The sequence below is a fragment of the Ziziphus jujuba genome, chromosome 12, assembly GCF_031755915.1.
Source record: "Ziziphus jujuba cultivar Dongzao chromosome 12, ASM3175591v1".
Classification (NCBI taxonomy): Eukaryota; Viridiplantae; Streptophyta; class Magnoliopsida; order Rosales; family Rhamnaceae; genus Ziziphus; species Ziziphus jujuba.
In genome coordinates this window covers 20,497,692-20,524,734 of record NC_083390.1, presented here as the reverse complement: position 1 = coordinate 20,524,734, position 27,043 = coordinate 20,497,692, and the positions used below count along the sequence as shown (strand labels likewise).

General features: G+C 32.3%; 1 protein-coding gene across 16 annotated transcripts in view; it reads left to right on the top strand.

The window, feature by feature from the left end:
- LOC107412730 (uncharacterized) overlaps positions 1 to 27,043 on the top strand; it is an 84,500-nt gene that overhangs the window by 12,287 nt on the left and 45,170 nt on the right. For 6 of the 16 annotated variants that reach the window (XR_009635170.1, XR_009635165.1, XR_009635164.1 and 3 more), the window contains 2 exons: positions 2,175 to 2,244; positions 2,348 to 3,214. The exons of 5 other annotated variants lie outside the window; for them this stretch is intronic. The gene's annotated coding sequence lies outside the window, so the exon portion shown is untranslated. Of the gene's footprint in view, positions 1 to 2,174; positions 3,215 to 23,204; positions 23,433 to 23,621; positions 23,737 to 24,190; positions 24,347 to 24,566; positions 24,662 to 24,752; positions 25,058 to 25,509; positions 25,676 to 27,043 lie in introns of those variants that run through there. 5 more of the 16 variants (XR_009635157.1, XR_009635156.1, XR_009635155.1 and 2 more) reach the window with 5 other exon arrangements.

The window sequence follows — 27,043 nt, the reverse complement described above, 5'->3', positions numbered from 1 at the left end:
TTGCCAGTAGGAATATTTTTGTTTCTTTTTTTTATTTATAATTTGAAAAGTGGGTGGTAGTTATGATTTGACCTGAGCACTGCACTGGATTGATCTAGTTTCTGTAGCTAGCACTATTGGAATATCAGCAGGGGTATGCCTATTTGGTAATTTCTTTTTTTGTTTATGGCTGCATCTGAATTTGACTTGGGGAGTATTTGCTCTTGGTTTAGTGGAGTATATATCTTAAAAGGGTCGTATTTTTTTAACTATTTTAAATTGTATGATATGTTAGAATAACCAGTACTGGATGGTACTTCGTTTTAGATTTTAAGTGTCTAATTATAATATATTGCTTCAGATTTAAGATGTATTTAACAATTGTTACCTTAAAAGAAATAAAAATATATGCAGGGAATCGTAAACAATTTGTTGACGATGATAATGATATGTTTACCTGGTTTCATCTGATTTTACATTTCTGAACATGGGTGAAGCTCCATGTGCCCAGTGTCCTGTTATTTTACCATGAAAATTCAATGGAAATGATGTATGCGAATTCACTAAATTCACTTATAATTATATATGTGTCAAGTTAAATTTAGGCTTAATATGAATGTGCATTTGTTCTGAAAGTTCTACAGCATGACATTTGCTTTCGGGTAAGTGAGACATTGTAGTGTTATGACTGTTGAAAAAGGTAAAGCTACAGAATGGAAAAGGGAAGGGAGGTTGCAGGGTAGCATGTAATGTTATTATCATATCATATGTAGTGTTGCCCTGGCTTTTGACTTATAAACATTATAATGTTGCTAGAAATGCCCTGGCTTTGGGGTTGAGGAATGTTTGTTTCAAATGGCTTCCAAAAGTAATGCTGCATTTTCTTTTTAGAGATTACTAGAAATTACTAGCTTACCTGAGGGAGAATCTCATAATTATTTGACTTTGAGTTGCATGGGGTTTAAATTGTCATCTTTATGATGTTTGTAGAATTTAATGTCAATGGTTTTATTTGAAAATATTTTCTAGTTCAATTGGGAGATCATTTTTCAATCCTCTGTTATATATTCAAAGGTTTTCTATGCTTACTGATCTTTTCACAGATTCATTTATATTTATTTGCTAATCAAGCATTGATTTTGAACTTGTAAATTTGCTAGGATATTTAGCAGACATTGATATTCAAAGATTTGTCTTGATCTGAGTTCATAGGAGTTACTCAGGGTATTTTCTTGCGCATGTATATTTTGCTTATCAGTTATTGCTGGACCAACTTAGGTACCGTGACAAAGAAGGGTAATATGAATTTCTCTATTAAGAGGCATGAATCCCTTCTTCGAACCTTAGAAAGTGCATTAAAAAGTCTTACTACAAAGAAGTAGCATGATTAGGTTTGATTGTAGGTAAAGATATGAAGCTGGAAATAACTTCATAAGCAGGATAGAGCAAAGTAGCTGCAAGTAATTGATAATAAAAATACTAAAAACTTAAACTCAAAAAGGCCTCTATGTGTTTTCAAATCTCAATCTTGAATCTTTCTTAAGCATTTGTATTGCCTTGTATTATGCTGCGCATCTGAAGTTGTCACTTTCAATAAGGAATTTTTCGGGTGATATCAGATGCTAATTTTGATGATTGTCTGAATGGAATATTTCTCTAAATCCTAATGTCCGTGGATGGTCTTACTGGCGATTTTGCCTAGTTCCAAATCTCAATCTTGAATCTTTCTTAAGCATTTGCATTGCCTTGTATTATGCTGCGCATCTGAAGTTGTCACCTTCAATAAGGACTTTTTTGGGTGATATCGGATGCCAATTTTGTTGATTGTCTGAATGGAATATTTCTCTAAATCCTAATGTCTGTGGATGGTCTTACTGGGGATTATGTCTAGTTTGTCCCAGAAAGACATGCTTTATTTTCTGGCTACATGACTTTTCCCTTAATATATGACATTTTTTTCTTACTTTCTTCTACCAAAGGCTTACTGACGTCTCACGTCCCAAGTTGTTATAATGCTTATTGACTTCCCAGAACTGGCATTAGACTTGCCGTAGGCCTATATTTTCTATATTATGTCTGTTATCCCATGCATTATAATTTCTCATATATATTCCTATTTTCTAGTGTTTCCCCTACAGATTATGCTTGCTCATTAATATTGCTATTTTTTTTTTCTTTTTTTCCCCCAATTTCAGACCTCTCTCATGTATTCTCCTTCATAAAAAGGGATCTAAACTTCATTGATCACACCAGTGATCTTGGGTGGTAAGAGCAGGCAGATCCTTTTTGCTAATTTTAGCTGTAATTTTACTTGTAATGTAAGTTAGTTTGGATCATTATGGTTTTTGATTTTGTAATTTTTATGCAGATTTCGAAGGGTGCAGCCTATTGTAGTTGACCCAGCTGTATACCTATCCAGGAGGAGCCAAATTTTTCATTGTACAGAAAACAGGAAAACTCTCGACGCTTTCAAGTTTTCACAGGCATAGTCCCTATCCTCTCTCTCTCATTCTTTATCATACTTTCTATCAAATTGAAGTTGTCTTCTGAGCTTTTTCATTAGTAGGAAATGCTGTACTCTTTTCTTAGTTTGCAGGTTTGCCATGGATTGCACTGAGCTGACCATTTCTGGAATTTTGCATACTTGGTTGGGCTAACCTACCCGCCCTGCTTATGTATTTTATAAACGTAGTTTTGTCTCAAGAAGGATATTTTCATTCTGTTATATGCAATTCACCGGAGTTTAAGAACAAGACTGTATTTGAAACGTATGATATGGGACAGTCCCCAGGGATGGAGCCTCACTTCTTCAATACTTCTTACTATGATCAAATGGCCCAAAGTAGAGCTGCATTTGCAAGACAATTCAAGAATGATGATCCTGTATGCTGAACATGGTTGATGAAAAGATCTCAAGCATGGGCGTAATCAACCCATCCCAGGTGCATGGCGCTCCGGTGGGAAAAGCTCGTTCATGGATCCTTGCTCACTAGGACATCGGGTGGAGTTGAAGGGGGATTGGAAGTGCATTCACTTGAGATTTTGGGGTATATGTAGCTAGTGGGGCAAGTATTCAATGTTTGGGCCACCAACTGCCTTTGAATTAAATAGAGGGTCTTCCTCTTGGTCTTTGCCCATTTGCATGCTTGCTCTTGTATTTTGTACATGTTTTGGGATTATATATGTAGTCCGCCGTTTTGAATATTTGATTAGTATAACATCATTTGTTTTTTAATTCTGATGCCTCCCTGGTACCATTGATTATATATTTTCATGTTCACTTGATTTTTTTTTTTTAAAGTAAATTGCAAAAATAAAAAAAATAATTATTTTTTTGTGAAAAATTAAAAAAAATTAGAAAAAGGAAATGAAGATAATCTATTTAAGATGTGACAAACAACAATATATTAAGGATTGAAAATCTGATTTAAATTAATATAAATATAAGCAAATTTGAAATGGAAAAATGAAACTATAGTCGATAATTCTTCTAAATATAGTGAAAAGCCATGATTACCCAAAAAAAAAAAAAAGAAAAAGAAAAAGAAAAAGAAAAAGAAAAAAATATTATGTAAAGCCCTATGCAATATACACAAGAGGAAGCAACATTCAAGTTTTTCATTAAAATATAATACCATAAATAATAAAACATAAAAAATGCCGTCAAAATGGGTAGTAATATTGAAAAACAAAAGAAGCAAATAATATTTTAGTGACTTGAAGAAATCTTATTTTGCACTCTGCCAGGAAAAAAATGGATATATGTTATAAATCAGATAATTTCTAGTAACATGCTAGAGACATAACATGGATTTTTATTTTGTACGTACAAATTAGATAGAGGACATAGCTTACTATCACATTGGCTTTGACACCAGCCTTTAGGGCTAGAAGAAAAAAAAAAAAAAAAAAAAAAAAAAAAAAAAAAAAAAAAAAAAAAAAAAAAAAAAAAGGAACAAAAAAGAACAAAAAGGAAAAAGAAGACTTATCCGATAGCGGCACAAAATTGAAAACAACGTATAGGTAAAGCGTATTTTTTTGTCTTCTTTTTTATAAAACTAAAAATAAAGTAAATACATCTTTTTTCTATTTTTTTAAATTTTCTAATAAAATTGAAATATACTTATAACTAAAACCTATTAGAATAAAAACTTTTTTTTTTCTTTTAGAAAAAAATAGTTATAAAACTTTTTTTTAAAAATATATATATATACACTGTATACTACATCAAAAATTCAAAATTAATAGTTGGTTTGATTTGAATCAATTTCAAAAGATAAAAGTCTGATAAAAATCCAAATTAAATTGATTAAAGTATAAATAATTAATAATTATTTTTTGTTTTCTAATTTTCATATTGGTTTGAATTTTTTAGTTAAAAAAATTAGGTATAATTGATATATTTTCAATAATAATAATTGTCAATTGGAAGGCCGATCTTACATGGAGGATGGAAAAGATTTCACCAAAAAAATAAATGGAAGGCAGATGTTACCAGGAGGATGGAAAAGGGGTTTCGAAAGCTTACTATAAGATAAGTTTAAGGAGTTTTCCTTGGCAATAAAATAATAAATAAAATAAAATAAAAACAATGAGAGTTTTCACCGCAATATTAAAAAAAAAAAAATTGCCTTCAAGGAAAAAGACTTTTGGCCATAATATTAATTTTGTAAACTAATATTTTTAATTTATTAAAATATTAGTTATGAAAATTAATTAATTAGTATCAGTTCTACTGGAGTTGCCACACGTATAAATTATACATGTATAAATTAAAATTTTGAAGATGAATTTTGTAAAAATCTCACATCTAAAATGTATTAAACAACTTAAAATTTTATGCATATATAAATGAGAGCTTCATTAGCATTGGCATTGAGGACATGGATCTCTACACATAAGATGCGTTCCTCTTTGGAAAAATTACTTTGTCCTCTTGGAGGGGTTTTTAATGGGGGTTTTCATGGGGGTTTTATGTATAAAATGTTGGTATTAAATTGCCAGAATATTGGTATGCAAACGCCTAGTGAACAATGGGTGGGATACAAAGGCTAAAACACCATGCAAAGTACACAAAAGTAGCAGCAATGGGGTCTCAAAATGCAACCCATCATTGCGAAATTAGTAATTCGCAAAGCCCATTATTGCAAAAGTACTAAGAAGTGTGGGGTCTCAGCCAATGAAAAAAGGCCTACGACTTTTTTTTTTTTTTTTTAAAGACTCATTAATCTTACAAGTAACTTGTATTTCTTCTAAAATTCCTTTAACTTATAAAACTTCTTCTTACATTTTCTAAACTTCTTGTAAAATTTCCCAACTGCGTGAGTAAGTTGAGGATGGATGGATGCGAATACGATTATAGTGTCTGTTGTGTCCATTTTGTTGGGTTTGCTGGGATTGACGTATGAAGGGAAGAATCTTTCAGTGTTTGATACATATCCTACAACGATGATAATTTTTTGTTCACATTTCGTTCTGTGTGGATTTCTTCCTATAGTTGATGAATTATTACCATTGACCCAACATGCAAACTATGCTGGATTTAGGCGTAACATTAGACTCTTTGTTCTGGGAGTCTTGCCTTGATTTTGCTCGTACTCATCCTCGTTCCTGCTCTTGGATGGTTCATCGTGGCTTTGTGGCTTGTTTGCGTACTCATAGTTCTTTCTGAATATTTGACCCTTCACTACCTGCTCCTCCGCATATTCAGAAGGCTTCACTATCTATTTCTGGTGCTCCACGCATTCAGTAGAAGAGATGTCTATCGTAGTTTAAACAGAGAACAAATCCGGCTTCCTCTGTAGGTTATTTTTTATTTATTTTTATTATATTGATTTTAAAATTTCTATTCGTTTGATCGTTGATGGTAAAATGATATTATCGACCTTGATTTTTATAAACTTTTCATATTTAACGACTATATATGTATTCTTTAAAATAACATCTTATACGTTTGATATTGTTAAATTTTAAATCTATAATATCACGTTATATCATTATATATAGTTCTGGGTTGGGTGTGCCCTCATACTGGTTTCACCCCTGCTAGTTAATTTACTATTGATCACTGTTCCTGGGGTCTTTGATGATTCAACTTAGCTTAAGGCCTCTGGAATGCTTGTCTTGTTAAGGTTGATTTTGGAGGGCTATATATGCCACTTCGTCTTTTGCTTTTTCTGGCCATTCGCACATTTAGCAGGGGAATTTCTCGCCCTTATCGAACTTTGGCCAGAAAACAAAACCCAAAGCCGTTTTCACGTGTAAGAATGTTAATAAATAATTATTTTGTTTATTCATTTTAATATTTTGATTCTGAAAGCTAATTTCTTTATGAAGTTGTGGATTTTGCTTGGGTTTAATTTCTGTTTAAAGTTGAATCACTTCACTTTTGAACAAAACTCAAATGTCTCTGTTCCTCAATTTCTGCTCCTGTTTTTTTGGGATTTCCATTGTTTTTGCGCAACTGTTGTTATAACTTATAGTCTAAAAGTTCATGCATAAAATCTAAAGGCCAACGTTAGGAATTAGGACGTTTTAAAGCAAAGGAGACCTTTCAGGATCATATATGTACTGTTCTGTACAATATTAATCAATAGTTTGTGCGCTTAGAATAAATTAAGTGAACCATAACTGTATATGACCCCTAAGACCTATACGATCCGTTAGAAAATATTTAGTAGTGATTTGTACATTAGAATAATTAATTATGGTTTTTGTTTGTTTTTCAAGTTATATTTTGCATCTCCTCCCTCCCACCTTTCTGTTTAATTCTATCTAACTCTCTGTTGCTTTTCTCTTTTCTGTTATTCTTCTGCATCAATGAGAATTTTTATGCTTGGCTGTTTTGGATCATAATGCAATTACGTAGAAGGACAAACAATGACTAGCATGATTTGCAAAAAACACAACTATGTCTAAGTATTGATAGCTTAGTATATAGAACTATGTGAAATAAGCTATGAAATTTTAATGAGTTAGCTTGCACTCACTAGTGTGTTTATGGTTCTTCTTGAAGGTAATGAAGATGGCTAAGATGGTTAATCAAATGCTTGATGAGATGGCAATCGTGAGCGTCTTGAAGATATCCTTAGCAATAAATTTTGTGCTTTGTAACCTTTTCACAGTTTTAAGATATGACAAACTATTTTAAGATGTATTTGGGATTGTTTCTAAATTCAAATTAATAGAACTAAAATTTATGAAGTTGTATGAACTTTCTTTATATTAGTTTGAAGTTCTGGTAATCCAACTATTACATACAGCTACTTTTTGTTGCAAACATAATATGTGAATATATGTAAATACATGTGGACAATTTAGTACAAAATAAATAAAATTAAATACAAAATAATTAAAACATTATAGAACCTGTAGGTCCTTGAAACTGATCTGCTTTATAGAAAGGTTGACCGAGGACTGTGTGATACCACAGTGTCCTTAAGACATTTTACGCCCACCGGTGCAGGAGTTTTGTAGCGAACGTCTCCCAGGATATAACGGCTGCAAAAGCTTTCAGATTCAGCATCTCTGAAGCTTTTCTCTTCGAACTATCTGAGTACCTTCCCTTTACCACTGTTTTTTGTTCTCTCTCTTTCAACTCCAAAAAAGAAAACCTTTTTTTTTTTCTTTTTTTTTTTGGGTAAAAAACTGTAGAAACGTTATCAAAGAACTTGTAAATAACCAACTCTAAACAACAAAGAGTTGTAAAGCCTTTAAACTCTCAACTTCCCACGTTCAAAAATCTTTTTATTTTATTCAAAAATAACGTTTTTCCAAAACAGAAACAAACAAAAGCCCAAAACCTTTTGAGGCCCAAATCGTTCACATATACACGGGCCCAAACTCTAACAATCCCCCACATGAATGATTTGACTTCTAAAACAACCATGACTCTGGTGGTAAAACTCTACAGTCGGAACCTGCATAGGATAGGTAGATGTTACTCTTTGAACCTTCCCTTGTGAGACTACATTTTCTTTACTGACTTATGGTAGAAGTGATATCTTTGAACCATTTCGTCTTTTGTGTAAATGACAACATAGCCCACACATGATTCCTTTCTGGTACACTTCAGTTCTCACTGTTGTGTTCATTTTGGCCCTGAACACCTCCTTGGTTCTGCAAGAGTTTCTAAAGAATTGTGCCCTAAACAATTCTCCTTTGAAGCGGCCACTCTTCTCTTTCACATAGGTGATTCCTATTTCTTATGTAATCAGCATACCTATGCATAGATTACTAAACACACACTTATAGGAATCATTAAAAGCATACTTTTATGCTTAACCTCTTTCTATCACTATTTTATCATAGGAATGGGCAGAGGATTAACCCCCTACAGTGATCCATACTAGTCTTTACAATTGAGTTGCCCATTGAACCTAGATCTTGGGTTCTCCAGTCAACTAGGTTGGGTTTCCATCGTATTGACTTTATTCACGGGCTTCAATCCCATTCCCCTTGATGACTTCTCAACTAGTTCTCTATTTAACCCTTTGGTTAGCTGATCCGCATGTTATCTTTTGACTTCACATAGTCTATTGAAATAACTCCAGTTGAGATTAATTGTCTAATTGAATTATGTTTACGACGAATGTGTCTAGACTTTCCATTATACATAATATTCTGTGCCCTGCCAATCATAGATTGGCTATCACAATGTAAACTTATTGCTGGCACAGGTATAGGCCACCTCGGAATGTCCTCTAAAAATTGGCGTAGCCATTCTGCCTCTTCACCACATTTATCCAAAGCAATAAACTCGGATTCCATAGTGGATCGAGCTATCACAGTTTGTTTTGAGGACTTCCATGTCACAGCTACACCTGCTAATGTGAACACATAGCCACTAGTGGATTTTGAATCCTTTATATCTGATATCCAATTTGTATCACTGTATCCTTCTAATACAACAGGATATCTTGTATAGTGCATTCCGTATTCACGAGTGTATCGTAGATATCTTAGTACTCTAACGATCCCTCTCCAATGATCTGCATTTGGATTACTCGTGTATCTACTTAGTCTATTTATTGCGTAGGCTAAGTCTGGTCTGGTCTAGTACAATTCATCAAGTACATCAGACTTCCAATCACCCTAGCATATTCCACTTGAGATACACCTTCTCATTTATTTATGGATAAGTGTAAACTCATATCTATGGGCGTTCTGGCTATACTAGTATCATCATTACTAAACTTAGCCAGTATTTTATCTACATAATGAGTTTGACTAAGAATGATTCCATTTGAAGTTCTCGTGATTTTCATACCTAAAATCACATCTGCAAGCCCTATATCTTTCATGTCAAATTTAGAATTTAACATGACTTTTGTAGTTCGGACCATATTGTCATCACTACCTACTATGAGTATGTCATCTACATACAAACATAGAATGACATATCCATTCTCTGTATCTTTTACATAGATACACTTGTCACATTCATTTATTTTGAACCCATCTTTTAGCATGGCATTATCAAATTTTTGATGCCATTGCTTTGGAGCTTGTTTAAGTCCATATAAGGATTTTACCAATCTACAGACTTTCTTTTCTTGTCCTGGAGCACTGAAACCCTCAGGTTGCTCCATGTAGATCTTTTCCTCTAGATCTCCATTAAGAAAAGCTATTTTCACATTCATTTGATGTACTGCAAGATCCCGTAATGCTGTGATTGCCAGTACCATCCTTATGGAATTTATCCTCATTCCTGGAGAATAAGTGTCAAAATAATCAAGGCCTTCTTTTTGATTGTATCCCTTAATTACAAGCCTTGCCTTGTATTTATCTATTGTTTCATCTGCTTTCATCTTCCTTTTAAAAATTCATTTGTAACCCAAAGGTTTACAAACTGAAGGAAGATCTACCAACTCCTAAGTGTGATTCTACAGGATGGAATCAATTTCACTTTTAACCGCTTCTTTCCATAAATTCACTTCAGGAGAATTTATGCCCTCTTGGAAGCTTTGAGGTTCACTTTCTAGCATATAAGTAAGAAAATTCGGACCGTAGGAATTTTCAGTTCTTACTCTCTTGCTACGTCTAAGCTCAACTTCAGTTTCTTGTTCTTGATCACTATCATGATTATCATCATAAATAGTATCATAAGTTCGTTTAGACGTACTAGGTCCTTCTTCCACTTTATATGGAAAATGTGTTCAAAAAATGTTGCATTTCTCAATTCCATTATTGTGTTCTTGTGTATATCAAAAATTTTTGACCTATACACAAGAAATCGATATGCACTACTATTTTGTGCATATCCTATGAAGATACAATCAACAGTTTTGGGACCTATACTACTACTTTAGCTAGAGACTCCCACACTTGTAAATATTTGTAGGAGGGTTGTCTTCTCTTCCATACCTCATAAGGTGTCTTTACCTTATCTTTCCGGGGCACCTTATTTAAAAGGTCATTTGCCAACAAAATGGCTTTTTCCCACAAGTTCTGAGGTACTCCAAAACTTATCAACATTGCATTCATCATTTCTTTCAAGATTCTATTTTTCCGTTCAGGCACACCATTTGATTGTGGTGAATATGGTGGAGTAGCTTCATGTATTATGCCATGTTAAGCACAATACTCTCCAAAAGCAGTTACATACTCTCCACCACGATGACTTCTGATCACTTTAACTTTCATGTTGAATTGATTCTCAACTTCCATTTTATAGAGAATAAATTTCTCTATAGCCTCATCCTTGCTTTTAAGCAAGTATACATAGCAGTATTTCGTGCTATCATCGATAAAGGTGATAAAATACTTATTACCACCTCTAGTCGGTGCGAATTTTAAATCACATATATCACTATGTATTAAATCCAAAGGTTCGTTATTTCTATCAATTGTTTGATATGATGACCTCGTTAATTTTGCTTCCACACAAGTTTCACACTTATGATTGGAATCAATTTCAAATGTGGGAATATGATTTAAGTTAATTAATCTCCGCAGAGAATTAAAATTAACATGTCCTAGTCTACCATACCATAAAATGGAAGACTCAAGCAAGTAAACAGAAGAACTACTAGCTTTATTCATTTCTTTAGGCTTTACAGTCATTACATTCAGTTTAAATAAACCATTGACTACATAGCCATTTCCCACAAACATCCCAAATTTGGACAAAATAACCTTATCTGACTCAAACACTAAGCGAAAATCATATTTGCTCAGCAGCGATCCAGATACCAGATTCTTGCGAATGTCTGGAACATATAATACATTATTTAGAGTCAGCTCTTTCCCTGAGGTCATCTTCAGGATTACTTTGCCTTCACTTTGGATTTCTGAGGTAGCAGAGTTACCCATAAACAGCTTCTCCCCATTCTTCTTCGGTTCGAAGGAAGTGAACATACTCCTATCCGAACACACGTGGCGGGTCGCACCAGTATCTATCCACCACTCTCTAGGATTAGATCCCACCAAGTTCACCTCATATATCACAGCACTTAGGTCAATATCATCAACCTTTTTAGTGATGTCCTCTATCAACTGTGCCTGGTTCCTCTTTCTCTTTGGCAGCCTACATTCAGTAGCTCTGTGAGCCATTTTGTCACAGTTGAAGCACCTACCTTAAAATTTGGCTTTCTTGGAGATTCCTTCTTTTGGTCCCAGCTTAGAAACTTTTCCAATTTGCTTCTTATTCTTGGAGCCCTGACCATGCTCCACAACATTAGCCTTCAACACGGCCTTTGAAGTTCTCTTATCAGATTTTCTATTGTCATCTTCTATACGAAGCTTGCTAATAAGAGCCTCCATATCCATCTCCTTTCTCTTGTGCTTCAGATAATTCTTGAAGTCACTCCAACTCGGAGGTATCTTCTCAATCATACAAGCCACTTGTAATGCTTCATTCATTATCATCCCTTCAGCAAGTATTTCCTGAATCAGCACTTGCAACTCATGTACTTGATTCATTATTGGCTTCACATTCACCATCATGTAGTCCAAGAATCGACCTGTAATAAATTTTCCTGAACCCGCATTCTCGGTCTTATACTTACGGTCTAGTGTTTCCCACAACTCCTTAGCCGATTTCGTGCCACAGTATACACCATACAGGGCATCAGATAAGCCATCAGACAGGCCATTCAGGACATAATTCCGACATAAGTAATCGGAATTATTCCATGCATCCACCGTCATGAAAGTCTCCTTATCACTCTCTTCATTATTGGGTGGCACATCATCAGTCAAGTACCGCGTAAGTCTGAGGGTGGTCAAGTAAAATAGCATCTTCTGCTGCCACCTTTTGAAGTTTGCTCCATTAAACTCCTCAGGTTTTTCTGCATGACTAGCAGAAGGAGGCATCTGAATTCCAGAAGTATGAGTGACACAGTCCTGTTGTCTCCATTTGCCATTTCTGTAACATCACACAACAGAAATCAATTAGTTATTATTTTCTATATTAAGAAAATAATTATAAGAAATTTCCATAAGGAAAACACACAAAAAAGTGATTTTTAGGGTTTTTGAATACATCACAAAAATTACTGTATACACCCAAAAATACTATTCATAGTCACTATTCATCAGTACTATTCATATGTGTCACTCTGCTGGCGTGCCATGTGGCAGCTAGGGCTGATGTGGCAACTGCCACATCATCAATCTGCTGACATGGCAACATGCCACATAATCATGTGCTGATGTGGCACTATACCACGTCATCACTCTACTGACGTGGATATGTCACGTGGTGATCTTGTTGGCACTATTTTGACACGTGTCACTAGTAGAAACAGACACGTGTTACCTGTAACAGGTCGACACGTGGACTGTCCAAGCATGAAACGTGGCCTTCCAAGAAGGAGACCCGTGTCACTCATCGACATGTGGCGCTCTCTGCTTGCGACACGTGGCTAGCGCATTTGCCATTGGGTCGTTTCTCTTGGGCCTTGATCTCAATCGGGCCTGGGTCTTGGGTTGAATAGTAGCCTGTTCTATCCTGAACTGGACTTTATAACTGGGCCTGACCCGATAAAATTAAAAGAACCGGCCCAGTCTTTCAGATACAGCCCAAACCCTAATTTCCTATCTTCTTCAACCTTCAACCGGGTCGTTTTGACCCCGTTTCTCTGGTAAACGGGTCATACGGTCCAGAATCAATTTTTCTTCTCTTTTTCACTCTTCCAGTGGCCAAAAAATGGCCAAAAATAGACCAAAAGGTTTAGGAATTTATGGGCAATTCGATTTTGGAAAGAATTTTTGATTAAAAACATAAAATTAATAATTACCCATAAATTTTTTTTTTCTTTCTCTTGTTTCAACAGTGAAACACATATGGAAATATATAATCAATATATATATACACATAAAAATGCAATATATACATAGCAATCAATAACATAATAAACAACTTAAATTTCCACATTATATTTACATATATAAAATTTGTAAAACGTCTTAAGATTGTTGCAAACATATAATATGTGAATATATGTAAATACATGTGGACAATTTAATACAAAATAAATAAAATCAAATACAAAATAATTAAAACATTATAGAACCTGTAGTTCCTTGAATTTGATCTGCTTTCTAGAAAGGTTGACCGAGGCCTGTGTGATACCACAGTGTCCTTAAGACGTTTTACGTCCACCGGGGTAGGAGTTTTGTAACGAACGTCTCCCAGGATACAACGGCTGCAAAAGCTTTCAGATTCAGCACCTCTGAAGCTTTTCTCTTCAAACTATCTGAGTCCCTTCCCTTTACTACTGTTTTTTGTTCTCTCTTGTTCAACTCCAAAAAAAAAAAAAATCCTTTTTTTTTTCTTTTTTTTTTCTTTTTTGGGTAAAAAACTGTAGAAACATTATCAAAGAACGTGTAAGTAACCAACTCCAAACAACAAAGAGTTGTAAAGCCTTCAAATTCTCAACTTCCTACGTTTAAAAATCTTTTTATTTTATTTAAAAATAATGTTTTTCCAAAACAGAAACAAACAAAAGTCCAAAACCTTTTGAGGCCTAAATCATTCACATATACATGGGCTCAAACTCTCACACTTTTTACCTAATCTTCAGAGTTCAGACCATGGGAACAAAAATTTGCCACTAAAATCCCTCACGAAACACACACATTATATAAGGCCTATATTCAAAATTTTCTAAACAAAGCTTCTGTTTTCTAAAATCAAAAGGAATGACAGCAAAAAAAAAAAAATATATATATATATATATATATGTATATATATAGATATACAATGTAGAAAACAAACATCTTAAACAGCATAATCCTATGAACGAAACATGGTAGAGAATTGCATCTGATAGTTTTTAATTCGACCTTAGGCAAGCTAAACCTTTCATCATCATCCTGCCGCACCTGTGCTTATGGGCAATCCATTCACTGTGACGTTGTTGACAGGTATTTGGAAGTCGGATCGAGCCTCTGGCGTCGGAGGGAAGGGACTGGAGGCTTCTTTTAGAGCAAGCTGCAGAGGCTTGCAGAATCAATTAGAAGGTGTACTGTTCAGTGGCATAAATAAATTGGAAAGGATATTATTGGCGGGAAGGTTAAATAGCGAGGCTGCATGGGATTGGGCCTCTTCATTATTACGGACTCGGTAAACCTAACTTCCGTTTGGATCAGCCAAGCTATGCGTGTACATGGTCTAGTTCGGCCCATTTATCATTTCCGAGGCAACAAAATCCGCATTCTAATGTTTCTATTGTTTTTGTGATTAAAAAAAAAAAAAGTTTCTATTGTTTTTAGACAAATACGAAGTTCCAAAGATTCTCAAATCTCATGTTGTAGTACTCTTTTCAAAATTTCAACCAATAATAATAATAATTCTCCCGTTGTAAAAGGTATTTCTATCTCACACGGTTTGCATTAGTGTACTTTTGTAAATGTAAATAATAATAATAATAATAATAATAAATAAGAATATCCTTCTGTAAGAAGCTGAACTAAAAATAACTCGCCAACCGATCCTACACTGCCCTAATCTTCCTTCTACATCAATCCTTGGTGAGACTTGATTTTATTTTTTTTAAAAAATAGTACTTTTTAAGTCTTTTTAAGTTAATTGACTTATGCTACAAACATCACCTTCCACCTTCCATTATCAAATTGTAGGTAACAAGTGATATTGTGATGCCATATTACTTATTCATGATAAGTAACATTCTCATATAAAAATAAAAATTAATTGCACTTTAATATTTTTAATTTTCAGTTTTTACAATTTCAATTTTTAACTTTTTGACTTATCAATTTATATCCTTAATGTTTCAATTATAATTCGAACTTTATTTGATTTTTGACTAATTGTTTTAATTACCATCTTATTAAACTATATTTAAATTTAAATTAGAAGATATTAAATTGCAAAATATTAAATCTATTTATAAAATTTTACATTTTGATATCCTTTAGTTTTTAAAAATAGTTGGTATAAGTCACAAACTAATATTAAATTGTATTAGATTTTAATTTTAAAAAAATGCTAAAAATGCATTTTTATAATTAGTTTTAAAATTTTACACTTTAGTATATTTTAATTCAAAACTTGACATAGTTTAAAATAAGTATATTGCTATTAAGTTGTGTCAATCAAAAGTAAAAAAAGCTCCAATTGCAGTAAATTGAAAAATTAAAGGTTTAAATTGCTGAGTCAAAAAATTAAGGATCTAAATTGCATAATTTTTAAAGTTAAGAATATTAAAATACAATTAACTCTAAAACAACTAAAGCAAAACTTTAATTAAGGAAATGAATTGAAATAGAATCACATTTCTTGAGATTTGATTAAATAATTACAATTTTGTTTTGAGAAACATTTAAATAAACACAATTAGTAATTCTAGTATTACTAGGATGTTCTTTTCTTATTTTAAAATTATTGGATACTAGATCAAGCATGTTTTCCATATTTTCATATTGCATCTTTATCTTAATTCTTATTTTTGGATTCCATGGCAATTTCATTTTGGAAGTAAAAAGGAACATATGTGTGCATTGTTACAGGGATAAAAAATTTCAAAATTTCAAAGAATGATAAATTTTTTAATATTTTATTTTTGCTATATTTTACCTTTATGGTTTTGAAAATTATAATTTATCCACCTATATTTTGATAACTTCTTAAGGATGTTCAATTTGGGTGAAGATAAATTATGTGAAAAAAGAGAAGAACCTCTATCTGTAATAGTTTTGTTGAAGATAAATTATGTGAAGACCTCCCAAAACCGAATAGTTTTGAAAATCGCCCGCCCCGTATGTCAAATTCTACAGAGAACCTCTATGTCGGATGGTTTTCAAAACCCGCCCAATGTATCGAAAATGACACTATCTGATACCATCGATTATATAAAACGCAAGGTTTGTTGTCACCATTTGCAAGCACATTATGAAAACTATGGTATTGTTTATGTGTCAATATTGCATCAGAAACATACTTACAGCTACCTCATCCTCATAACTCAAATCAAGCTAGGATTAGTTCTAAAATTAAGCTCTTTTCTGGATCTTTTGCCTGCTTGAATTTGCTCATCCTCATCTTCCTTCTTCCTCCTGGGTGGTTCATTTTTGCCTTGTGTATTGCTTACTTTGTGAAGGTCATGTCCGAGTTCATTTATAAGAACTGCTATCACACGGAGTTATTCAGGTCCTCCAAACACGAAGCAGCCGAATGGAGAACCATCAACCCAGTTTGAATGGAGAACACAATAAGCCTCCTGTCTGGTATGAACTTGCTGTTATATTAGCCCAGCTGCAATCAAGAATACTTGCAAAAATGTTTGATGAAATAATAGAATTCTATAACTAGAGTTTTTAAGGTATTGAAATTTAAAAGTATTTTATTCCTTTTTTTTTTTTTTTTGTGGTTTCTGATAGAAGATTTTTTAGTTTTTCCTGTTGTTGATTAGAAAATGTCATTGTTGACTTGAGTAAATGCCTAGAAAATTACTGAAAACTTTACTGGAGGTAGGGGCTACTGCAATTTGATTCAGTGTGTAAGGATATTAATAAAAAAAGTTTACTTGATTTCTGTTGAAAGTTGGTCCACTGGCTTTTGAAAAAAAGTAACACTTTTTCCTGAATTGATGCTCGCTTCCTTGCTTAGCTTGCTCTGTGTTGTGATTTGCTAGTAATTAGAAAAATTATTAATTCCAGACATTGTAGTGTTATCAGTGTTTAAAAAGAAATGCTATCATAGTGAAGTGTGTTTCCCCTGCTTTTGGTTTATAACCATTGTAATGTTACTAGAGCTTTGGCTTAGGGGAATGTTTATTTCAAATGGTTTCCAAAAATAACGCTGCATTATAGATTAATAGAACTGAGAGAGAATTTCAAACTTGTTTGAATTTGTGTTGGACATATAGCGTTTACATTGACACCTTTTATGATGTTTATACAATATAATTTCAATAGTTTTAGTTGGAAAAAAAAAAAAATTTGGGAGATCATTTGTGATCCTCCATTATACATTCAAAGACAGCGTAGCAAATTATTTTAACAAATTCATTAATATATTTATTTGCTGATGAAGTATCATTTTGGAACTCGTTTATTTTGTAGGATATTTTGCAGTTAATAATATTCAAAATTTTATAATGATCTGTTTTCATAATTGATTATTTTAAAGTGTTTTCTCGTTCGTATAAATTTTTTTTGCGAGTTAATCATTGCTGGATCTAGATAGGATAGTGGCAGAGAAGGATAAATTTAATTTCATGATTAGGCATAAAGCTTTTCTTCCAAACTAAGAAAGTACATTAAAAATCTTACTATAATAAGTAGCATGGTTAGGCAGGATTGCAGGAATATATATGGAGCTTGAAATAACTTTGGTAGGACAAAGCAAAGTAACTAGAAGCAATAGATAATAAAATTACTACAACTGAAAATTGAAAATGCCTAAATGAATTTCTTAAATCACAACCTTACATCTTTAGAAGGCATTTGCAATGCATTATATTATGAAATGCCCATCAGAAGTTGTCATCTTTTACAAAGATCTTTTGCAGTGATGTTAGATGCTAATTTTGGTGATTGTGTCAATAAGAAGTTTCCCTAGTGCTCATTCGCTTTCATAACTGGTACTCGCACTTGGTGTAATCCTACATCTTTTCTATACCATGTCTATTCCCATGCGTTTATAATTTCTTATGTGTATTCCTATTTTATAGCGATTTCTTCTGTATACTATGCTTACTCACCAATATGGGCAGTGTCTCTATAATATCTTCTCTCTCATAAGTATTTATAACCTACCTACCACGAAGACTGCTTATGTATTTTATAAACAGAGTATTGTCTCAAGAAGGATATTTCCATTCCGTTTTTTGCATTTCACTAGAGAATTGACCTGTACAAGGTGCATGTTACTCTGAAGGGAAAGACTGCTTCATGGATCCTTGCTCACAATGGGGGTGATGTCAATATCATGAAGGCTGGACCTCAAGCAAACAAGAGTCTATTACTAACCTCTTTGATGAAGATGAAAACGAAGATGCTTGACTTTCATGTTAGAACTTCTAAGACTAGGTGCAGTCTTTGCATCTGACTCATCGAGACTGCCATAAATTCATATTCATTTTTAAAGCGCGATTTTTGGGAGTCGCTCTCGCCACAGGTGCTTCAACAAATGCGTATAAGAGGGCAGAGTGGAAGAGGGAATGGAAGTCAATTCACTTGAAATTTTGGGCTATATATATAAATATATAGCGAGGAGGGCAAGTATTCATTTTAGAGCCACCAACAGCCTTTGAATCCAATAGAGTGTCTTCCTCTTCGTCTTGCCCATTTACATGCATGCTGTTGTAGTTCCTACGTGGTTTGGGATTATATATACAATCCATAGTTGTTGAATATTTGATAAGTTCGTTCTTTCAATTCTCATACCTCCCTGGTACCCGTCCAATAGACAACGAATCTCTCTCTCATGAAACTCGCACATACACAAGGGAAAAGCTCACATAGAATTGTTTATATATTTTCATGTACACTTGACATTTTTACGGTAAATTTCCAAAATAAAAAGTATTAACAAAAAAGAAATGAAGATGATCTAGTTATGATATGACAAATAACAGTATATTAACAATTGAAAATGATATAAATAAGTAAATTTTAAATGGATAAATGAAATATAATAAATGAAACTGCAGTTGATAATTTTTCTTAATATAGTGAGAAGCCCTAAATAATAAACACAAGAGAAAGTAACATTCATGTTTTTCATTAAAATATATTACCATAAATAATAAAACATTAAAAAAGCAGCAAATATCTGTAGTAATATTGAAAAATAAAAGAAGCAAATATTATTCTAGTAACCTGAAGAATTTTTTTTTTTTTTTTTCACTCAACCAGGAAAAAAAAAAACAATGAAGAAATTTAGCACTTTTCATTGTAAAGTTGCAAAATAAAATAAAATAAAAAAATAAATTGCCGAATGGGTGTTGCAGAGATGACCTTGATGGGCTTTATTGTGTTGGGCAATGTTTAATTTGGGATTTGGGCTTTAATATGTTGGGTATAACGCTACACACCTTTAACGGGGCTGCTCATAATACATACTTTTTTCAAAAAAAAATTATAATAGATACTTGTTATTCCAAAAAAAAAAAAAAAAAACAATTTAATTTCATAAACCATTTTAAGGTTTAAAAGAAAGCGAAGCAAATTGGATACTAAATTCAACATATTTACTCTATTGTATATCTAAATGCTAATTTTTGAATTTAATAGCAGTTTCATTTTGAAAATAAAAGAAACAGTATGAACAGTTTCATTTTTAAAATAAAAAAAACAGTATGACATATTTTTATATGAATACAAAATTTTAAAAATATGGTGCATTTTTTTTCACCTTTATTTTTTAAAATTATAATTTATTATATCACATTTTAGTTTATAAATTTTAAAATTTTGTACAAAAATCTTTTAAAAATAATTATAACATGAAGGCGATTTAACTTTTTCAGAGTTGTTAAATAGTCCAACACAATATCAAGTTAAATAGAAAGAAATTATGTAAATCGTGCCATATTGTGATTGTTAGTGTGTTGGTCTTTTCTTGCCTCATTAACCCCTAAACATTACAACCTGGGGATTGGACACTTTTTGTCATTTACTTTTTGACTGGAGAAAAGAAATCTAGTATAAATTGTTAGAAAATGTAATTTTTCATGATTTATAATTCTTAAAAATTTGTAAACAAACTTATGCATGTGCAGATGTTACTGAGTTTTGCAACCGTAAAAAGAATTTAAACATCTGGTCCCACATTGAGTATGCAATAGCTTATTCAACAGTTAATTAATAACTGTACGCCTTTTAGTAAATCGAAGAAAGACACCAATAAATTAGATAAAACGGGAATAAAAATAAAAAGAACATAACGTGGCACGTCAGTTCCTCAACATGAAAAAAATCCAATGACTTCAGCATACTAAAGTGGAATCGCAGTGCAAAATATTTTTCATAACTTAACATACACAAGTGGAATCTAAGTGCAAAATAATCCTCATAACTTCATCTCAAAGTGTTCACTTAAAAAAAAAAAAAAAAACTGCATCAAAGTGCAAAATATTCTTAAGAACTTCAACAATATTCTTCGTAACTTTTCTATTTCAATGATCGCTTCGTAACTTCAACAATATTCTTCGTACTTTTCTATTTCGATGATCGCTTCGTAACTTCAATAATATTCTTCGTAACTTTTCTATTTCGATGATCGCTTCGATGACCGGTTCTTATCAAAGTTATATATGGGCAATGAAAAAATTGGTTCTTATCAAAGTTATTTCTGATTTTCCATTTCCATAATATTTTTGTCATAATATTTTTCATAACTTTTCTAACTTTTCTATTTCGTCGTAATATTATTTTTCATAACTTTCCCATAATATTCTTGTCATAATATTTTTCATAACTTTTCTAACTTTTCTATTTCTGTCGTAATATTATTCTTGATAACTTTTCTAACTTTTCTATTTCGATGACCGGCTCTTATCAAAATTATATATGGGCATATGGACAATGGGAAAGCCAGTTCTTATCAAAGTTATTTCTGATTTTTCATTTCCATACAAGTTTCTATTTCTTGTGATGTCGAACGAGATTTTTATGTTTTTGACGGCCACTTTGATTGGTTTGCTACAGTTGATGTATGAAGGAAAGAACGCCTCACCATTTGATACGCATTATACCACTATGGTATTATTTTTTGTTTTTTTGTTTGTCTATGTCATTGCATCAATCGCAGAAAAAGAATCACCTCAACCTCAAAATCCAAATTATACTGGAATTATGTCTAAAACTAAGCTCTTTTCTGGGTGTTTTGCCTTGAATATGCTCCTACTTATCCTCATTCCACCTTTTGGATGGTTCACCTTGGCCTCGTGTATTGCTTACTTTGTGAACGCAATTCACAAATCATTGTTTGATTTACTAAAACAATTGTCATTTCATGAAGTTATTCAAGTCATCCTGACATGGGGAGGTGGAATGTATGGCCATAATCATCCAGGTTCAAATGGAGAAGACAATAATAGGCCTCCTGTCTAGTCCGAACTCGTTGAAGTTGTATATGAAATGTAACATAATAGAGTTTTTTTGGACTTTTGTTTTTTTTTTTTTTTCTTGTTGTTGAATAGGAGTTGTCATTGTCGAAACATAATAGGTCTTCTATCTATGTAGACGTATGAACTAGTTGTTATGTTAGATGAGCAGTTGGATGAAATAATATGAAGAAAAATTCAAATTATGTTATTTTTTGTGTAATTAGTTATCTATTTAAAATGTGGTTGGTAAAATTTTTGACTTTGTTAATTGGCCAAAATAACTCAATAAATTGTTGAGTTCTAGGGGTGGGCATGGATTGGATTGGTTCGGTTTTGGACTGAAATACAACCCAATCCATACATATCGATTTTTTTAATTTACAATCCAAACCAAACCATTGAAGCATTAAATCCAAACCAAACCAAACCATTTATGATCGGTTTGGTTTGGATTGGTTGATCGGTTTGAAACTTACTAATTTATAAATATATAATACAAATAAAAAAATTTTCAAATATAAAATATAAATAATAAATTATAATTATCTAAACATAAAATACAATTAGAATAATATAACATAGTCTACAATGGAAAATAAAGAAGAAAATATAGCAAATGATATACATCATGCACTTATTAAATAGCAAACATTAATGCCATCATCTCACTCCTATAAAATCAAATTAAAATTGTTAGAACAAATAATGTAAAATAATACATTCGTCAAAATTCATTCACTCAAGAATCAATGCATAATTCTTTTTTTTTTTTTTAACCTTAAAACTTTGGTAAATCATAAGTTAATCAATGTTGATAGGTTCACTAATTTTAGTTGATTCTGTAAGCTCTACAAAGATCAAAACAATAAAATTAACAATAAATTATATTTAAACATTTATATATATATATATATATATATATATAAGTAACAATTGGATACAATATATGTAGATATATATATATATATATGATGGGGATGTAAAAAATATATATATATTATGGTGATGGTGATGGACTGGTGGTGAGCGACAACAAAGGTAAATATTTAGTTTAGGGTTACAACTTACAATTTGATTTGGGATTTGGGATATGGGGATGTAAAAGAAAAAAAAATTTATCTATATATATTAAAAATCAATATATAAAATTGGAAAAAAAATTTAAAAATTAATATATAAAAATGAAAAAAATATTCTAAAATTAATGTATAAAAATAAAAAAAAATAAAAAATATATAATTTTTTAGTTATATAATATTTTATTTGGATTGGATTGGATTGGATTTATATTTCCAATCCATAACCAATCCAATCCATACAATTTATAATATTTTGAACTCAATCCAATCCAATTAATATAAAAATCCAATCCAAACCGTTAAAAATAGATTGGATTGGACAGGTTGAACGGGTTGGATTGGATTTTGCCCACCCCTATTGAGTTCCATCCAAATTCCAAAGTATCAGCAAATAAATGAATTCGTTAATATCTATATATATAATATTTTTTTTGTTAATTGGGCAAATAACTCAATAAATTTTTGAGTTCCATCCAAAGTATCAGCAAATAAATGAATCCGTTAATATCTATATATATAATACTTTTAAAAAAAAAAAAAAGAATTCGTGTATGTATATATATATAAAATATTTTTTTGTTAAATGAATTCGTTAATATTTGTCAACAATTCAGAGCTGCCTGGGAATATTTTGCCGTCAGCGTTAAATTATAGAGTAATTTCAAAATAATTACATTATTTTAATCTCACATAGGCGGAGACCCTGGTGAAGAAACAGAGACCGTCGGCCACGTTTGAAAGCTCAAATAGTAATCCCAATAAACTCGAAATTAGGGATTCGCATAGAGGAAGATGAAGCACACGATGTCTTCGATGGCCAGATAGGTGGTCGCAGAGCCGCCGTTACACGATGGTAAATCTTTTGCCAAAACATATAAATAGAGCCTTAGGCTATCCTGTTTGGTGTTTGGGGAAAGTGCGAGGCAAGTAAAAAAGAAAAATTAAAAAAAAGATAATAATAAATGGAAATAAAAAGAAAAAGAGGGAAAAAGTTTGATCTTTTATAGTTATCGATTTTTGTTTCCATGGCTTTGTCGAAAAGGTGCTTTATAGCTCTATCGGCTTCTGGAAGGGCCAGCACGGTGCGTTTGGTGCAGTGACGCTTGACTAAAGGAAGCACGATATGTCGCAGAAACAAATCCAAGTCCAGCCCTGAGGTTAGTGTTTTTTATTATTATTTTTTTAATTTCTAAATTTATGAAATTTTAGTTCTGGGTTTGTTGCTAAGAATTTTGTATGAGGGAAAGAAAAATGAAGAATTCATGACCTGACTAGAGTCTCAGTAGAAGTAAGATTCTTTAAAACTATGAGAATTTTCATATATAGTCCACCCGAGTAAAAATTAAAATCTAATTTTCATAGTGCAGAGAGTAGAAAATCAATGAACTTTGAGCTCAATTGTTAATAAGAAAACTCTGTGTGAAAGGAATCCAATTATTTGATAGTAGTATATATCTGTGAGTTTGTTTGAGTTCATATGGAGAACTGTTTGAATTCCAAAATCATTTTCCACAACTGGTCTAATTTGATTTATGGTATTGGTTGCATAAATGTGATAGTTTTGGTAATTTTTGAGAGATAATGATTGGTATATTGTCTTATAACTTTCAGTTGAATACTTTTAGCTGCATTTTAACCGGAATATTTCCTCCAGGGATTGGGGAGTTCTGCTGGAATGGTAAAACTTTAGCAATCAATGCCTGGCCAACCATACTAGTTTATTTGCCGTTCACTTCCTCAAGCAGTGTTGAGGGCATCAATTGGCAGGTGATTTGACAGGGCCCTAAACTTACTATTGTAGAATATTGCATGTGAAGATGTCCCTTTTTTTTTTCTTCCTTTGCTAAAGCTATAAAATTACCTTTTTTCACATATCCCCTTAACTTTTTAACTATTGCATGTTGAATATTTTGGGTTTCCGTTGAATTAATCCCACGGCATGGTTCTTAATTCACAATATGATATGAAATACTTTCCTGTTGTGCAGGATGCTTGCAGATCCTTCCTTTTTATATAAGCTTCTCTTAGAGCAGGCTACAACAATTGGTTGCTCAGTTTGGTCGGAGTTTAAGAATAGGAAGGGTAGATATGTCTTCCTTTTATGACAAGGGATTGAAATTGTCTGGTTTTTGCATTGAAATACTGAAGTAATTGATGTTTGCTTTACTTTCAGATAAACCAAGAATGGGATCTGGCACTTGTTCATGTGCTCACTGATGCAGCACGCGATGCTATTGTTGTTTAGTCGCTTGCTCCTTGTCGTTCATATGGGAACATGTTCCGGTTTGATTTGCAAAATACGTTGCAGAAGCTCCCAAACAACATATTTGAAAGAAGTTATCCACTGAGGAAATTTGATCTACAAAAGAGAATACACTCTTTCTTCTATAAGGCTGCTGAGTTGTGTATGGCTGGGCTAACTGCTGGAGCGGTGCAAGGTTCTTTATCAAATTATCTAGCCAGTAAGAAGGAGGGAAGGTATGAAGCAAAAGAAAACCCACTTAAACTGTTTCTTTTGTAAAGCTAAATGGTACTGATTAGAGTTTATCAATAAGAATGAAGAAACCACTGTGACTTCTCTGAAAGTTTAAATATCAAAGAATTTACCCTGCAAGCTTGAGAGGCATTGGTTTATGAACTAAAGAAAAAAATTATTGAAGAACTATTCTATGATGGATGATAATAGAATAACATTTTTGTTGTGCTGTGTGTATAATGTTTATATGTAATGTTTACATATTTCAAATATAACATTCTCTGGGGAATGTCATGAATTTTGAATAGATTTATGGGTTTAAGAAGATTTGTTATTTGAAAAAACCATGTTGCCCTTGATAGTTGTTTTCAGTGAAATATTCGGCTTACTTACCATAATAAATTAAATTGGTGAAACTAATTTTGTTCTCTGCAATTGTTAACTTATTTGGCAGGTTATCTGTGTCAATACCAAGTACAAGCACTAATGCACTTGGTTATGGTGGCTTTCCTAGGACTTTGTGCAAACATGAAATATCAGCTTTTATGTGGATATGACAGAGCAATGTTCAACCACTTTGATGTCATTAAAGTGGCACTGCTTTTCAGCATAGCATTGAGGTTTTTCTCTATGAAACACTTATTGGCTGCTTGTATTTGCTACATATGGGAGACATTTAAATTGGTTTCCCACATTTTTGGTCTGACTCTGCTAGGGGCTTTTGTTATTTTTTTTATTTTTTATTTTTTCCACCTTTGTGGTCTTTACTCTTTGGTCTTCTAATGATATGATATTCTTATGGTTTCATCTGAATGATTATGCGTTGGTTGTCTTAATTTTCTCTCGTCTCATATTGAGTATCTTCATTATCAATATGCTTGCCAGTAGGATTTTTTTTTTTTTTTTTTTTTTTCCTTTTTTGGGGGGGTTTTGTTTCATAGATGGCTGCGTCTGAATTTGACTTGGGGAGTATTTGCTCTTGGTTTAGTGGAGTATTAAAAGGGTTGTATTCTTTTTAATTATTTTAAATTGTATGATATGTTAGAATAACCAGTACTGGATAGTACTTCGTTTTAGATTTTAAGTGTGTAATTATAATATATTGCTTCAGATATAAGATGTATTTAACAATTGTTACTTTAAAAGAAATAAAAATATATGCAGGAAATCGTAAACAATGTTTAGATTTGTTGATGATGATAATGATATGTTTACCTGGTTTCATCTGATTTTACATTTCTGAACATGGGTGAAGCTCCATATACCTAGTGTCCTGTTATTGTTACCATGAAAATTCAATGGAAATGATGTATGCGAATTCACTAAATTTACTTATAATTATATCTGTGTCAAGTTAAATTTAGGCTTAATATGAATGTGCATTTGTTCTGAAAGTTCTACAGCATGACATTTGCTTTTGGGAAAGTGAGACATTCTAGTGATATGACTGTTGAAAAAGGTAAAGTTACAGAATGGAAAAGGCGAGGGAGGATGCAGGGTAGCATGTAATGTTATTATCATATCATACGTAGTGTTGCCCGGGCTTTTGACTTATAAACATTATAATGTTTCGAGAAATGCCCTGGCTTTGGGGTTGAGGAATGTTTGTTTCAAGTGGCTTCCAAAAGTGATGCTGCATTTTCTTTTTAGAGATTACTAGAAATTACTAGCTTACCTGAGGGAGAATTTCATACTTATTTGAATTTGAGTTGCATGGAGTTATATTGTCATCTTTATGATGTTTGTAGAATTTAATGTCAATGGTTTTATTTGAAAATATTTTCGAGTTCAATTGGGTGATCATTTTTCAATCCTCTGTTATATATTCAAAGGTTTTCTATGTTTACTGATCTTTTCAGGGATTCATTTATATTTATTTGCTAATCAAGCATTGATTTTGAACTTGTTAATTTACTAGGATATTTAGCAGACATTGATATTCAAAGATTTGTCTTGATCTGAGTTCATAGGAGTTACTCTAGGGTATT